Below are 16,484 nucleotides of genomic sequence, written 5' to 3'. Positions count from 1 at the left end.
CAGGACCACTCTTAAACAATACACAAAGATAAACTCAAAATGATTAATGATTTAAATGTGAGAACTGAAACCATAAAAGTCCTAAAGGAAAGCATAGGAAGCGTAGGCAGTAATCTCTTGGACTTCATGGCCTTCACAACATATTTATGGGTGTGTTGCCTGAGGCAAGGGAAACAAAAGCAAAAAAAAAAAAAAAAAAAAAAGACTAAATGAGATTACACCAAAAAAGCTTTTGTACAGCAAAGAAAACTATCAAGAAAATGAAAAGGCAGCCTTCTGAATGGGAGAAGATATTTGCAAACGATATTTCTAAGAGGTTAATATCCAAAATATATAAAGAACTTAGATAATTCAATGCAGAAATCCCCCAAGTAATCTGATTAAAAATGGGCAGAGGACCTGAATAGACATTTTCCTAGAGAAGACATACAGATGGTCAACAGACACATGAAAAGATGTTCAGCATCAGTAATCATTAGGAAAATGCAAATCAGAACCACAATGAAGTATCGCCTCACACCCGTCAGAATGGCTAGTATCAAAAAGACAAGAAATAATAAGAGTTGGCGAGGATGTGGAGAAAGGGGAGCTCTTGTGCACTTTTGGTGGGAATGTAGATTGGTACAACCACTGTGGAAAACATTATGGAGGTTCCTAAAAAAACTAAAAATAGAAATACTATCCAGTAATTCCACTACTAGGTATTTACCCAAAGACAACAAAAACACTAATTTGAAAAGATATGTGCACCCCTATGTTTATTGCAACATTATTTATAATAGCCAAGATATGGAAAACCAGTATATGAATGGTTAAAGAAGAGGTAGTGTATACACAGTGGAATATTACTGATCCATAAAAATGAATGATAGATCTTGCCACTTGTAACAATATGGATGGACTTAGAGGTAGTACTATGTTAAGTGAAATAAGTCAAAGACCAATACCCTATCATTTCACTTACATGTGGAATCTAAAAAACAAAACAGACAAGCAAAAACCCAGAAACAGACTTGTAAATACAGGGAACAAAACTGGTGGTTGCCAGAGGGGAATGGATAAAATAGGCTAAAGGGATTAAAAAGTATAAAACTACATTTATAAAATAAATGTCATAAAGATGAAAAGCACAGCATAGAGAATGTAGTCAATAACATTGTAATAATGTATAGTGACAGATGATAACTACACTTAGGCATGGGGAACACTGTATAATGCATACATTTGACAATTACTGTTGTATGCCTGAAACTAATATAACATGTATGTCAACTATACTTCAATCAAAACTTTTTTTTTTAAATTCAGTTCCTCAGTCATGCTAGCCACATTTCAAATGCTCAATAAATGTATACAGATAGAGGATATTTTCATTATTGTTTAGCAAATAGTTTAGCCAGATGATTAGGATATAATCTCAAATTCCTATTTTTTAAAAACCCACAATGAGAAAAAAATGAAATCCTCCAGCAATGTGGATGGAACTGGAAAGTATTATGCGAAGTGAAACAAGTCAGAGAAAGACAGATATCATATGTTTTCACTCATATGTGGATCTTGAGAAACTTAAGGCCATGGGGGAGGGAAGGGGGAAAAATAGTTACAAACAGAAAGGGAGGGAGGCAAACCATAAAAGACTCTTAAATACAGAGAACAAACTGGGTTGATGGGGGGTGGGGAAGAGGGGGAAATGGGTGATGGGCATTGAGGAGGGCACTTGTTGGGGTGAGCAGTGGGTGTTGTATGGAAGCCAATTTGACAATAAATTATATTTAAAAAAATCCAAATATGACCCTTAAAAATATGTTTTTATTATAAAATAAAACATATGCTATAAGAAACAGTATAAAATACATGGTTTACTGAATTATTGCAATGCTGATAACACCCAGGTCAGGAAATAGAACTTTGTCCATCATCCTTAAAACTCTTCCATGTGTCCTGTGTCAATCACAATCCTCTCTTCTCTCTTAAGTGATCATTATCTGAATATTCATAATAATCACTTAAGTTTTTAAAAAATTATTTGTGGAGTTAATTAGCTTCCTTAGGCGCTATAGTTTGGTTTCAACTAAAATAAGAACATTTTAATTGCAATACAATTTCCATGTCATTAAATTAACCCATTTAAAGTATACAATTAGGTGGTTTTAGTGTAGTCACAGTATTATACAACCATTGCTACAATCTAGGTTTAAGACATTTCCATCACCCCCTAAAAGAAGACTATACCTGTTGGCAGTCACTGCCTATCCCTATTCTTCCAATCAACCCAGCCTGACAACCATAATCTACTTTCAGTCTATACATTTGCTTATTCTGGTTTTTCATGTAAGTTGAATCTTACTGTATGTGGTCTTTCACTTAGTATAGTGTGTTGAGGTTCATTCATGATGTAACATATATTAATATTTTAATTAATATTAAATTATTATTATTAATAATTTAATTTTTATTGTTGGATACTATTCCATTGAATGGATATGCCACATTTTGTTTATCCATTCATCAGTTGATAGACATTTGGGTTGTTTCCACTTGTTGGCTATTATGATTAATGCTGCTATGATATTTATGTTCAGGTTTTTGAGTGGGTGTACGTTTTCATTTCCCTTGAGTACTTACTTAGTAGTGGGAATTGCAGGGTCAAATGGTACTCTATCTTTTAGACTTTTGAGGAACTGCCAAAATGTTTTTCTAATTGACTGTACCATTTTTCATTTCCACCAGCAATGGAGAGGATTCTAATTTCTCCACATCTTCATCAGTACTTGTTATTTCTATTTTTGATTATAGGCATGAAGTCGTGTCTCATTGAATATCATATTGATTAAAAATGTATTGTGATTTTCACTTGCATTTCCCCAGTGGTTTATGATGTTGAGCATCTTCTCATATGTTTATTAGATGTTTGTAAATCTTCTTGGGAGAAATGTCTATGCCAGTACCATGCTGTGTTGATTACTGTAACTATATAGTAAGTTTTGAAATCGGGTTATGTGAGTCTTCCAACTTTCTTTTTCTTTTTTAAGATTGTTTGGCTCTTCTAGGTCCCTTGCATATCCATATGAATTTTAGTAAAAGTTTGTCAATTTTTAGAGAAAAGACATCTTGGATTGTAATGGGAATTGTGCCAAATATGTAGACCAATATGGGAGTATTGACATCCTAACAATATTGAGTCTTAACAGTTCATCAACCTGGCATGTTTTTCCATTTAATTGTCTTTAATTTCTTTTAACAGTATTTTGTAGTTTCCACTGTGCAAGTCTTATACTATTTTTGTTAAATACATTCTAAAGTGTTTTAATCTTCTCAATTAAAATCTTCCCTATTTTAATCTTTCTTCTCAATGGAATTGCTTTCTTAAGTTTATCATTTCAATTTTGGATTGGTTATTGTGGTTGTATAGAAAAAAAAGAATTTCTTGGTATATTCTTGTATCCTGCAACCTTGCTGAGCATGGTTATTCTAAAAACTTTTTTTAAAGTAGATTCCTTAGGATTTTCTTCACACAAAACTCTGTCATCTACGAATAGAGATAGTTATACTTCTTTCCAATCTGGATCTTTTTTTGTTTGTTTGTTTTTGTTTTTTTCTTGCTTAGTTGTATTGGTTAGAACTGTTAGGTAGAAATGGTAAGAAATAGGACACAATTCTCTTGTTTCTAATTGTAGGAGGGACACATTCAGTCTTTCATTATTAAGTATGATGTTGGCTGTGAGTTTTTGTAGATGTCTTTTGTCTGGTTGAGGAAGTTCCTTTCTATTCCTGGTTGTTGAATGCTTTTTGTGATAAGAGAGTGTTGGATTTTGGCAAATACTCTTTTTGTATTTATTGATATTATCATGTATTTTTTAAAAATTTCATTAATGTAGTATTAGTTAATTTAGTTAATATATTATTGATTGGGTTTCTTGGTTGGTGGGTATTGAACCAACCTGGCATTCCTAGGGTAAATCTTACTTGGTTGTGGTTTTAATCATTTTTACATATTGTTGGATTTGCTTTGCTAGTATTTTGTTGAGGATTTTGCATCTATATTCATAAAGAATGTTGGTCTATAGTTTTCTTATGTCTTTGTCTAGTTTTGGTATCAAGTAATACTGGCCTTGTGGAAGTGTTCTCTCCTCATGTATATGTTTGGTTGGTTTGTTTTGGAAGACTTCTTTAAAGATTGGTATTCTCATTTAAAGGTTTGGTAGAATTACCAGTGAAGCCCTCTGGGTCTGTACTTATATTTGTTGGAAGTATTTTAATTACTAACTCAATCTGTATTTGTTACAGGCCTATTCAGAGTTTGTATGTTTTCTCTGTCAGTTGTAGTTGTTTTTTTAAGAATTTGTTCTTTTTGGGGCACCTGGGTGGCTCAGTCGGTTAGGCATCCAAGTTCTGCTCAGGTCATGATCTCACGGCTCATGAGTTCAAGCCCCGCGTCGGGCTCTGTGCTGAGAGAGGTGCTGACACCTCAGAGCCTGGAACCTGCTTCAGATTCTGTGTCTCTGTCTCTGTCTCTGCCCCTCCCCTGCTCATGCTCTGTCTCTCCTGTCTGTCAAAAATAAACATTAAAAAAAATAATAATTTGTTCTTTTCATCCAAGTACTCAATTGGTTGATGTACAGTTATTCATAATATTCCTTTATAATAACTTTTATTTCTGGAAGGCAATAGTAATGTTCTTTTGTTCATTCCTGATTCTGGTAATTTGTGTGTACCTTTATTTTTTCTCAGTCACTCTAGCTAAAGATTTGTCAATTTTGTTGATCTTTTCAAAGAAACAACTTTTGTTTGCATTGATTTTCTTTTTTGTTTTTCTATTCTTTGTTGCATTTTTTTTTTTTTTTTTTGCACTTCAATCTTTATTATTCCCTTACTTCTGCTTGCTTTTCTGTGTACTCTTCTTTTTCTCAGTTCTTAAGATGGAAATTTAGGTTATTCATTTGAGATCTTCTTTTTTAACATAAGTATTTACAATGATAAATTTTACTTTAAGCACTGCTTTCTTTAGCTGTATCCCATAGGTTTTGGCATGTTGTGTTTTTGTTTTCATTCATGTCAGGGAGTTTTCCAGTTCCTTTATGATTTTTTTGACTTATTGGTTATTTAGCAGTGTATTGTTTTATTTCCACATATTTGTCTAGAATTTCCTTCTGTTACTGATTTCTAATTGCATCCTATTGTGGTCATGGAACAGTCTGCATGATTTTAATCACTTTAAATTATTGAGGCTGGTACATGACTTTGAATACAGTCTACCTTAGAGAATGTTTCATGTGTACTTGAGAAAAATGTGTATTGTATTCTTGGGTGGAGTATCATATAGATGTCTTTTAGGTCTAGTTGACCTATAGTTTTTTTTCAAATCTTTTATTTCCTTGTGTATTTTCTTCTTGGTTGTTCCATCTAATATTGAAAGGGGATATGACATCTTCCAATTTCATTTTTGAATTGTTTATTCCTTCAGTTCTTTTGTTGTTGTTTTAAAGTTTGTTTTTTCTGATTCTCATGGTTCTTGTTTGCATAGTGTGTCTTTTTTTTTCCATTTACTTTCAACCTATTTGTATCATTGAACATAAAATGTGTCTCCTGTAGACAGCATATTGTATATACAGTTTTACCCTTGAATGACACGGCGGTTGTGGTGCTGACTCTCTGCACAGTTGATAATTTACATAAAACTTTTTAAAATAATTTTTTATTATTTATTTTGAGAGAGAGAGAGAGAGAGAAACCCAAGCAGACTCCATGCTGTCAGCACAGAGCCCTATGTGGGACTCGATCCTGTGGACGGTGAGGCCATGACCTGAGCTAAAATCAAGAGTCGGACCTGTAACCAACTGAGCCACCCAGGCATCCAACACATAAAACTTTTGACTCCAAAGAACTTAACCTATTGTTGACCAAAAACCTTTACCAGTAACATAACAGACATATTTTGTATATGTTGTATATTATTTGGTATATATTCCAATAAAGTAAGCTAGAGAAAAGAAAATGTTGGTTGTTAAGAAAATCGTAAGGAAGATTTTTACAGTACTATAGTGTATTTATTGAAAAAAAATCCACATGTTAAGTGGACTTGTTCAGTTCAAACCATGTTGCTCAAGGGTCAACTGTCATTGGATGTTTAAAAATACAATCTGATAATTTCTGCTTTTTGACTAGGTTGTTTAATCCATTCACAATTAATATTATTGATATGGTTGGATTTACATCTGCTGTTTTGCTTTTTGTTTTCTGTAGGTCTCATGCCTTTGTTCTCTTGAATTCTTTTAAATTAAGTGAATTCTTTTGAAATAAGTGAATATCTTCCAGTGTGGTATTTTGAGTCCTTTAATCATTTTTAAATTATACATCTTGAGTTATTCTCTTAGTGTTTGCTCTAGGTTTTACAATATACATTTTAACTTAGAAGAATCTACTTCTCATTTTTACTTATACTCAGTAAAATAAACATTTCTCCTGTATAGCTCCATTTTTCTCTCTCCCCACTTTTTCCTACTATTATTATACATCTTCTATGTATATACTATAGAAACCCAACAATATATTGTTATAATTTTTACTTTATATAATCCTATGTCTCTTTTAAAGAAGCTGAGAGAAGAAAGGAGAACAAATATGTATTTATAGAGTTAGCTATATCAGCCTATTTTTCATTCTCTTATATTTCTGTGGATTTGAGTTCCCATCTGGTGTTATATCCTTACTCTAATACGACTTTCTTCTCACTTGCTTCCTTTATGCTGTTATTGCAAATATATAAAATTTCTGTATGTTATTAGCCTAAGAGTACATTTGTATGCATATTGTTTTATTGAATTACTCTCTAAATCAGTAAGAAAAAAAAGGGGGAATTAACTGAGTTTTCTATTTGATGTATCTCCTGACACTGATAGAAAGCTGACATCATTTAATTGTGAATTTCTTCTGCTAATAGAGCCATCAAAATAACAGCTGTCACTTAACTTTGTGTAGAGAAGATAAATTGTAATTAGAATTGAGAGGGAGAAGTTTAAAGAACATTCATTTGATCTAAATGAAAAGTCATTCTTTATAGAGTAATATGTAAAACATCTCCATCTGCTTTTCTTAATATGGTCTTCGAACTAGTCATAAGCGGGGGAAGCAGTATTGAATATTTCTTCCACCTCCATTCAAGGCTGAAGGAGTTAATTGTCTCGAGCTATTCCTGCCTGAGTGTACTTTTTTTTTTCCCCCTGAAACTGGCTTAGGTATTGTTTTTGAGAATGAGGTATGAGTTATAGCCCATCCAGAAATGCCTTTATGCTTAAAGTCTTTCAGATTTAACCACATGTTAATTGGCAGCTGGGTTCTCTGCACATGCATCTCATACTGCTCCACAAGATAATGGCAGAACCTAAAAGTGAAAACCCAGGCTTATTATACTGCTACCATTAAAAAAAAAAAAAGCACTAAGAAAATCTAAGATAAATAATACATTGAGTGGGACACTGAACAACAGGCATAAATTGGGACCATCTCAGGCAAACTGACACACACGGACACTTTACCAGACATGTAGTTTTTCAGAAATCTCCTAACTCTGGATTACCATTTTCCCATCAAAAGTCTGTGTCCTCGATATGATTCACTTGTTTGTGACTGTTTAGTAATTTGCACAGCATTATGTACATGGAAAAGAATGCGAAGCATTCTTCCTAGTCAGTTTTATTCATTTGGCATTTCTTTTTTTTTTCTGGTACATTTTCTGTTTGTCTTAAAACTTTTATTAAATTTTGCATGCTTTCATTTTTAAACTAAAGAGGTGTAATAAATTTAGTGAATTATATTCTCCCTTAAGTTAGTTATTGTGATATCTTAATAAAAATATACAGTAATTAAAAATTAAATTTGAGAATAAAAAGAAGGCAGTTTCTACATATGTTTGATAAAAATGGATTATTTGAATATGCTTATAATAATACTTTATATTCTATTACAGGATTAATTAAAAGGATTTACTGTATATCTTATGACTCTTTACTGGAGCCTTAGGAGATAGGTAAGAGACAAGCATATTTATGAAACATTAAATAATTTGATCTCATAGGTTCCTGACAAAGTGATTTATCTCTTTTTCTCCTCAGTAAAATGTTAGTAGAAATATTATGTTTACATGAATCATAGTATAACATTTCTCTAATATCCAATAAGTCATATTTTCCAGGGAGCCTGTACGTTTATTTTCTGTAGTATTTATAGTGAAGACATTTAATAAGACACATAAGCTTGGCACCTTAAAGCACTAGAAAATACTTAAAGCGCTGAAAATATAAAAAATATATATATTATAAAATAAAATAAATATATAATAAAATATATGATACATATAAACATAAATATAAATATAAAATATATAAGTATATAATATAAATATATGTAACTATAAAATATTTACTATATAAATAATATAATATATAAATATAAATATATAGAAGTATAATATAGATATATAAAATATATATTATATAATAAAATAAGATATGTAATATATAAAAATATAATAATTATTATTAGATTAGATCTTAGAACTGAAAAAAAAGGTATTAGTGAAAAAACAGGTGAAATCCAATTAAAACCTATAGCTTAATTAATAGCAATATATCAACATTAATTCCTTAGTCTTGACAAAACCGTGGCTATGTAAGATGTCAGCTTTAGGGGAAATTGAGTGAGGGAGATACAGGAACTCTGTTGTATCTTTGTAACTTTCCTGTAATTCTAAAATTATTCCAAAATAAAAATTCATTTAAAGCAGAAAAAAATCAAGGTTTATTTATTTGAAAATTATAGTTTAGAAGTAACTTTTCCCTGCAATAGTTTGAGGAATCAAAATTATTAGTTATCTTTTAAAAATCCAGATTCTGTGAATAGAGATACAAGGAAATATGTGACCATCGGTTTCACTTTTCAGTTTATAGGAGGTGTGGGATTTCAGTTTTTGGATATTGGCATGGTGTTTGTGACTTCCTTATACCTGATTACACACTTGCTCTTTGATTCTTTTAAGGTGCTTCTGTGGTCTTTGGTAGTTTAGTGTAGCACTTTGTATTAACAGAGGTAAGACCTGCAAATGGTTCCCAGTGCACTGTTTTTTCTTTTTCTTCTCTTTTCTTTAATGTACTATTGGAGGCAAAAAGACCAGTGATGGGACTCAGTTTGGAGTTGAGACCCTTCAGTTACATCTATGTAAGCTTCTAGGTCAAGTACTAGACACAGTTGACCTATTGTTAAGGAATATGAATAAAGATGAACAGAACTCTTAAATAGCCATTTCTGTAATTGAGCTAAAATAATTGATTGCTGTCAGATAATAGAAATTCTCAGTTTCAAAAATGAACTCTAGCAGTATAGCTCTTTTAGATTTCTATAAATATTAAAAGACTACAAGAATGGAACTCTGTAGTTTGCTGAAACTATTACATAACTTTTCATTAATAAAGATAAAATAGCCATGCTGGTCTTATAAATGGTTTCCTGCTTCTGTTGCCAACTTTAATGATTTTAGTTCAACTTAAATTTAATAAAGGGAAATAGAAATATATTATACTTGAAGGATGTAGACATTTAAAACAACAAAGCCAGGCCTGAGTGATCATTGCAGAATAATTATTAGGCTTGAAGATTTCTGTTTTGCTTGATGGTATTTATTTAGAATTGGTGTTATCAATCTTGTATTATTAGAATGACATCTTTACTTGTTTTTTGTGTAACATCCTTTTGCTAAATCTTGGCTAGGAAGTTCAGAAAAATGGAAGAGAGCTTTTTTGGGACAAGTTTAAATTCCATCGGTCATATGATAGTTCATACATAAAAAACAAACAAAAAAACCCTTTTATTATTCTTTTGTGCTAAAGAAGAGCATTAAAAGTAGTTTTTAGAGACCTACTTTACCATTCAGCTGCCTGACTGTTATTTTGTGGTCATCTAAAGTATAAATGTGAGTAGCTATTATGTATTGAGCACTTTCTATGTCCCAGACACTTTATTTATGATCTCATTTAATCTTCCCAAACACAAAAATAGTTTGAAATTCCTTTTCTAGATGTGGTGGGGAAAGTAACAATATCTCTAGGCTGCACCTGAGAGTTTGGTGCAGAACGAACGGGCGCTGAAGTGTGGTGTAAAGTACCTCCTGTTTGGTTCATAATGTGATCAGCTTCCAGGAAACTCTTAGTCCGTGGATACATGGTAAACTTTAGAGCACTCGACTCTTCTGGGTTAAAGGATGTCTGATCACACTGGGTGACCTAGAGCAGATTCCCCTGGGGTGACTAGCCTGGAGTACAATCTCTCGGTCCCTGTTCCAGCCTTGATCTGGCTCGTTCTACAGTTCCCTAACGTGTCAGTTGTTCTCTGTCACTTGATTAACTGCTGAGCACTCACTCATTGTGTGCTTCATTGATCACAAGCCAAGAACTTCTGGCAGCTCTGGGAAACATGATCTCAACCTGCCTCCTGGTCAGTGCTGGGCAACTAGAAGTTGTTAGTTGGGGGTGAAAATTTGGATCCAGAAGCTAGGACAAATGCCAGAGGCCAGAGATGGGGTAATGGAGCAGCTGACATGTTGAAATGCAGCTATCCAGGTTCAGTCAATAGGTCGGGACTCAGAAAAAGAGTAGGCATGTGACTTTGAAAGGTGGTTTTTGAAGATAATGATGACTGGGTGTGGACTTGGTGGATATAAAATACAGTCAACCCTCGAACAATGTGGGCTTTGGGGGTCCTGCCCCACCCCAAAGTCAGAAATCCACATACAGCTTTTGACTCCCTCAAAACTTAACTACTAATAGCCTCTTGTTGACAGGCAGACATGCCAGTAACTAAATAGTCGATTAACACATACACATATTTTGTATGTTATATGTGTGATATATTGTGTTCTTACAATAAAGTAAGCTGGAGAAGCTGTAAGAGAAAATGTTATTAAGAGAATTGTAAGGAAAATACATTTACAGTATGATACTGTATGGAAAAAAAATCCACATGTAAGTGGACCCCCCACAGTTCAAACCCATGTTATTCAAGGGTTAACTGTAATTCCAGCTGCTTTATGAAGAAGAATAAGAGTTACTTAACAACTTATTCATCGTAGTGCTCATTACACTGTGCAGAAATCTATCTCTCTATAACTTCCCTCCATCAGTTTTAGCTATGTCTTTCTGTAGTTCTAAGTCTCCAGTCTCTCTTACACTGGAAAGCATAAAATACACACAAAATTACAAAGTCTCTTTTGTTATCTTCTCTTCTTTATGGTCTCCAAAAGTTGGCATTCTTTAGGGCTTAGTCCTCGGCTGCCTTCTACATTTATTCTCTGTGCAGTCTCATGTGACCCCTTGTTTTAAATGCTTTCTGTTCTCCCAGCTTTATTTTTTTACCTTGATCTCTCCTGTGAGCTCTAGGCTCATTTCTATGCCTGCCTCTTCAACATCTATTTGAAAGTCTAATAAACATTTCCAACCTAACATGTGTGAAGTAGAACTCTTGAATTCTCCTCCCCAAACCTGTTCCTGTCTCCTCCTTCTTTATCTCAGTAAATGGTCCACACAGTTGCTCAGGCCAAAAACCAAAAGCCATCTTGAGTTTTCTCTTTCCTTCTTAACCCATGTCCAGCCCATCAGTAAGGTTTATACGTCCTGTCTTCTACATATATCCCAAATACCCCTGTATTGCCACCACCCCCTACTACTACCCTAATATAATACAACCTGTCATCATCCCAAGTTACCTGGATGATAGCAACAGTCTTCTAACTGGTCTTCCTTATCTCCTCCTTGTACCACTCTGGTCAGTTCTCCATATAAGAGCAAAGGTGGGGTTTTCTTTTTAATGTTTATTTATTTTTGAGAGAGACAGAGACAGAGACAGAATGCAAGCAGGGGAGGAACAGAAAGAGAGGGAGACACAGAATCCGAAGCAGGCTCTAGGCTCTGAGCTGTCAGCACAGAGCCTGACACTGGGCTCGAAGCCACAGACTGTGAGGTCCTGACCTGACCCAAAGTCGGATGCTTAACCGACTGAGCCACCCAGGCACCCAAAAAGTGGTTTTTAAAAATGTTCAACAGTTCCTGTCTGTTTCCCTGTTCAGAACCCTTGGGTGACTACCCATCACACTCAGGATAAAACCCCAAGTCTCACCATGTTCTACCAGGCCCTGTGTGTTCTGCCAGCTGACTGTATCTCCTACCATTCTCTGCCTAGCTCACTTTGCTCTAGTAAATTGCCTTTTTGCAGTTCCTTAAGTTCTCCAAGTTCATTGGACTCCACCAAATCCTTGTTACTCCCTGCCCTACACCCTCATTTCAACCAGTTCAGCCTCTAGCCTGATACCAGTGGAGGGAGATCTAGAGAAAACAAAATTACAGCGTACATAGTAAGTGAGGTTACACTAGAAGTTTTGCAGCTTTATTATTCCAAGTTTCTGTATTTGGAATTCCTTTCGAGTGGAAGAGGAACTAGAGATTTAGAGCTATGGAAAGACCTGGCTAGAAGCAATGGGAGAAGTTACAGAGAGATTTCTGCTTAGTGTAATGAATGCTATATTGCATAAGTTGGCAACAAGTACACTTGCTTAAAAGTAACACTGAGCTGCTCCACTGGACAGTGAGTTCTCCAGCACTGGCAGTGTACAAGTTGAGGCTGATCAGATTGAGACTCTACAAGTTGTGGAGGGAAAATGTGCTGGAGTGGAGGAGATGAGAATTCATTTGTAGATCTTCCCAACTCTGAGAGTATATGTGTTTTTAGAATCTTTTATTTTTTTCAGAACACTTACTCTCAGAGTATTCCTCAGATTCATCTGCCTGCATTTATATTGGAAGCTTTTACCAATAAAGGGTAAGCACTTCTAGATGAAGTTTCCAATATTTAAGAAAAAGAGGAACTACTATCAAGGTTGATTCCACTCGGATTGGCCAGGTCTCCATCTAAGGAAATTACTTTGAGTAATAATTTAAAATTTATTTTTTATTAGTTTTTGGTCTAAAGTAAACAATAAACACAACAAATTCCCTGATAGATTTTAGTTATTAAACAAAAGTTCACTGAGTCGCAGAAGTAAAGAGCATGATACTTGGAAATAGCTTTTTTTTTAATAGCCTTTGATCAGAGTTTGCTAGAAATGGAAAAGTCACCTCATTCTTTCCCTTACCTCAGAAACTCTTTGAGAATTAGTGATCGCGTGTGAATGTTTCATTGAGAGGGATATAGCCATTCCCTTACCTTCTCTTAGACAAAAATATGATTTAAGTAATAGAGAGCTTTGTCATAAGTGCTTTTAGTTAGACCTGAATAATGCTATTCATGCAAATTCCAGTTTCTAACCCTTGAACCTTGGAACTTGGAATTAATGACATAAGAAAGAGTAATTTTCAGAGTCTCTGGATACTAAAGTACTTCATGTTTGATTGCTTCTGGTAGCTAGGACCTAAATAATAGGATGGCACATCTAAAAGTTGCCTCCAGCGTGACACTGCTTCTGGCAGCACCAGGGCCTGTCCCACCCAGCATATGCTCAGCAGACCAGTATGAAATCAGCGCTATGATGAATACCCTGTTGTGACCAGGAAAGCCTGAACTCCTTCACATGCTTTCACCTTGAATCGCATTTTGTTTCTCTGTCTTCTCTGGGTTTCTGACTTTGCTGCCTCCTTTCCCATTTTACCTATCTCTGTCCTTTAGATGTGACTTCTTCCTCGTTACTGTATTGACGTTACCCAGACAAAACTTCTGCTCTGACTCAAAACCTACAATTTGGATTATGTCCTGTATTGAGATTCCTGTCTTGCCCTGAGCCAGGAATTCTCCTAGGAGGAGAGATAAACAGTAGTACCTACTTGATTGTATAGGTAGTGTGACCATTGCCTATGCATCTTGGTTCTTGACCTCCTGCATCTAGGCAATCAAGATTAAGTATTGCACCTGGCCTTAGCAGAAGACGAATATATCCACATTCCTTCTAAAACCAATAATGATGTGATAAAGAAAGGGAAGAAGCATTTCTTAAATGTAATACACTTTTCTCTGTCAATCTCATCTACCTAGAACAGATCCAAGAATCAGGGATGAGAGGAAAGAGGCTTTTTATATGCTACATTTGGTTGATATTTGAAAATTCAGACCCTAAAATGGTATATCAGGTGCACTTAGAGCCTCTTTATTTGCTAGTTTTCCTCTTAATTGCAAACATATAAATAACACAATGTTTTAAGTGCTTTATCTGTTTTAACTAACTTAATCGTCATGGCAATCCTGTGAGGTATATACTGTTATAGTCCCCATTTAACAGATGAGGAAACTGTCTTGGACAGGTTACATCATCACCCATAGTTAACACGGCTGGTTTTGTCAGAGCTGGGATTCAAGTTCAAGTGCATAACCACTTGTTACATTGATCTGTGAATTCTCTGACTCCTAACTCCGAAAAGCCTGGTTAACTGGTTTCTCAGACCACAGCAGGTTAGAAGTTTCAAATTTGAAAGAACACATAATAACCTAGAATTCCCACTTAAAAAAAATTTTTTTTAACATTTATTTATTTTTGAGAGAGTGCATGAACACGAGTCAGAGAGGGTTAGAGAGAGAGAGAGAGGAAGACAGGATCCAAAAGCAGGCTCTGTGCTGTGAGCACAGAGCCCAATGTGGGGTTTGAACCCATGAACCTCAAGATCATGACCTGAGCTGAAATCAAGAGTCAGCCACTTAAGCAGCTGAGCCACCCAGATGCCACCCCTAGAATTCCCACTTTAATGTGTTCCTTCTGGTAAGATAATTACTCAAGAACACAAAGATATGTGCAGGAGAGTTCTATATAATGTTATAGAAAAATAGTTAAAGCAAAATAATTGAAAATAATATGGAAGTTCAATAATAGAAGAAATGGATAAACTAGGGTCCTGCTTTTCAAACTTTAATATATATATGAATCACCTGGATATCTTATTAAAATGAGGTTTTGATTAAATCTGTGGTGGGGCCCAAGATTCTACACTTGTAACAAGTTCCCAGGTAATGTTGATGCCGATGCATGGATCCCACTCTGAGTAGCAAGGAATTTCAGTACTCTCATGTTATGTGCTTGTTAAGAACAGATCTGGGACCATGGAAAAGTGAATGGACACCTTAGATGCCTCACTCATCTCTTCCTAGTCCCATCCCTGGGTAAGAATCTTTATTTTAAAAGACCATTCAGTGACTCTTAGTTATGCTTGTAACATAATTCAAAGAAAATTCGAAAATGATACTTGTATTATTATTTTCACTTGAATTAAAAAAAGATATCAACTTGGCTTATGACAGTCTAGACTTGAGGAAACATTTGCTTCCTGCTACCCACATACATGTCTTCAACCTCCCCAAAAACATCTGCTCATTTTTTTTCCCCAGTAGATATATAGGCTATTTAATGGTTTAGTGAGGGCTTCAGTTCGGGCATCTACCAACACAAGTAGTAAAGGGCTAATATTTTTAAGAACAAAGGTAATGAAATAAATACTTCTTTTGTGCATAATTATGGTTTGGATATAGATAATCCTACTTTTTAATATTTATCAATATTATTACCTATTCAGCATAAGCTTCTTAAGAAGCAAAATCTATGTTTTTTTTGTATTAAATTCCTGGTGTGTGTGTGTGTGTATGTATATATGTACATACATACATACATATATACACACACGTGTGTGTGTGTGTGTGTGTATAAATAAAGCACCTTTTACATCACCTCCTCCTTTTTTAGTAAGGTATGCTAAGCAAGTTTTTAAAGGGAAGTCAGTTTTTAAAGGGAGTTTTTTAAAGGGAGGCCAGTTTTCCTTTCAACCTTTACAGTTCGGTAACCTGAATCTAGAAATGAAATATCTTTCACTGTGGATCAGGGAAGGAAGTAGTAAGGAGGCAGGATAGGGAAGTCTGATTCACTTAAAATCTCATTCTCCTGGAGAGGAGTGCGTTGGGCACAGAAAGCATTCCTGAAACCTGCATAGGGGTATTCTTGAGGATCTGGCTGAGCACCAAACTGTGCATGCAATTTGAAACCCCTAGAAGCTGGCAAGGGCAGCCTGTAAGAAATGAAAACTTACCAGCTCTTCATAAGAATGAACCCTAGAATAAAGGTTTCTCTACACAAGTCCTAAAAGAGCTTACAACCAACCCTCAAAAGAATCAGGTAACTTAACTGTCTGGCAGAAGTTTAACACTCTATAAATTAATACAACAAAATCTAGCACTCAGCAACATAAAATTAACAGTAAATTGCATCTAGTCAATTAATAAAAAAGCAAGAGAAAATTTTCATAACCAGGAGACAATAGAAATAGACCCTGAAATAACCGAGATGATGCAATTAGCAGACAAGTACATTAAAGCAGCTTTTATAAATATGGTCCATGGTCATAAGCATAATGAGGGGTGAAATACAAAATATAAAAAAGAAAAAATCAGAACATCCAGAGATTTAAAAATAC

General features: G+C 34.6%; 1 protein-coding gene across 19 annotated transcripts in view; it reads left to right on the top strand.

Moving 5' to 3' along the window:
* Window positions 1-16,484, top strand: part of ZNF438 (zinc finger protein 438) — a 171,173-nt gene that overhangs the window by 31,759 nt on the left and 122,930 nt on the right. For 13 of the 19 annotated variants that reach the window (XM_015074727.3, XM_015074714.3, XM_015074723.3 and 10 more), the window contains exon 2: window positions 7,967-8,026. The exons of 4 other annotated variants lie outside the window; for them this stretch is intronic. The gene's annotated coding sequence lies outside the window, so the exon portion shown is untranslated. Of the gene's footprint in view, window positions 1-7,966; window positions 8,027-15,113; window positions 15,184-16,484 lie in introns of those variants that run through there. 2 more of the 19 variants (XM_053225472.1, XM_053225479.1) reach the window with 2 other exon arrangements.

The sequence above is a fragment of the Acinonyx jubatus genome, chromosome B4 (assembly GCF_027475565.1).
Source record: "Acinonyx jubatus isolate Ajub_Pintada_27869175 chromosome B4, VMU_Ajub_asm_v1.0, whole genome shotgun sequence".
Classification (NCBI taxonomy): Eukaryota; Metazoa; Chordata; class Mammalia; order Carnivora; family Felidae; genus Acinonyx; species Acinonyx jubatus.
This window is presented reverse-complemented; position numbering and strand designations above follow the sequence as displayed.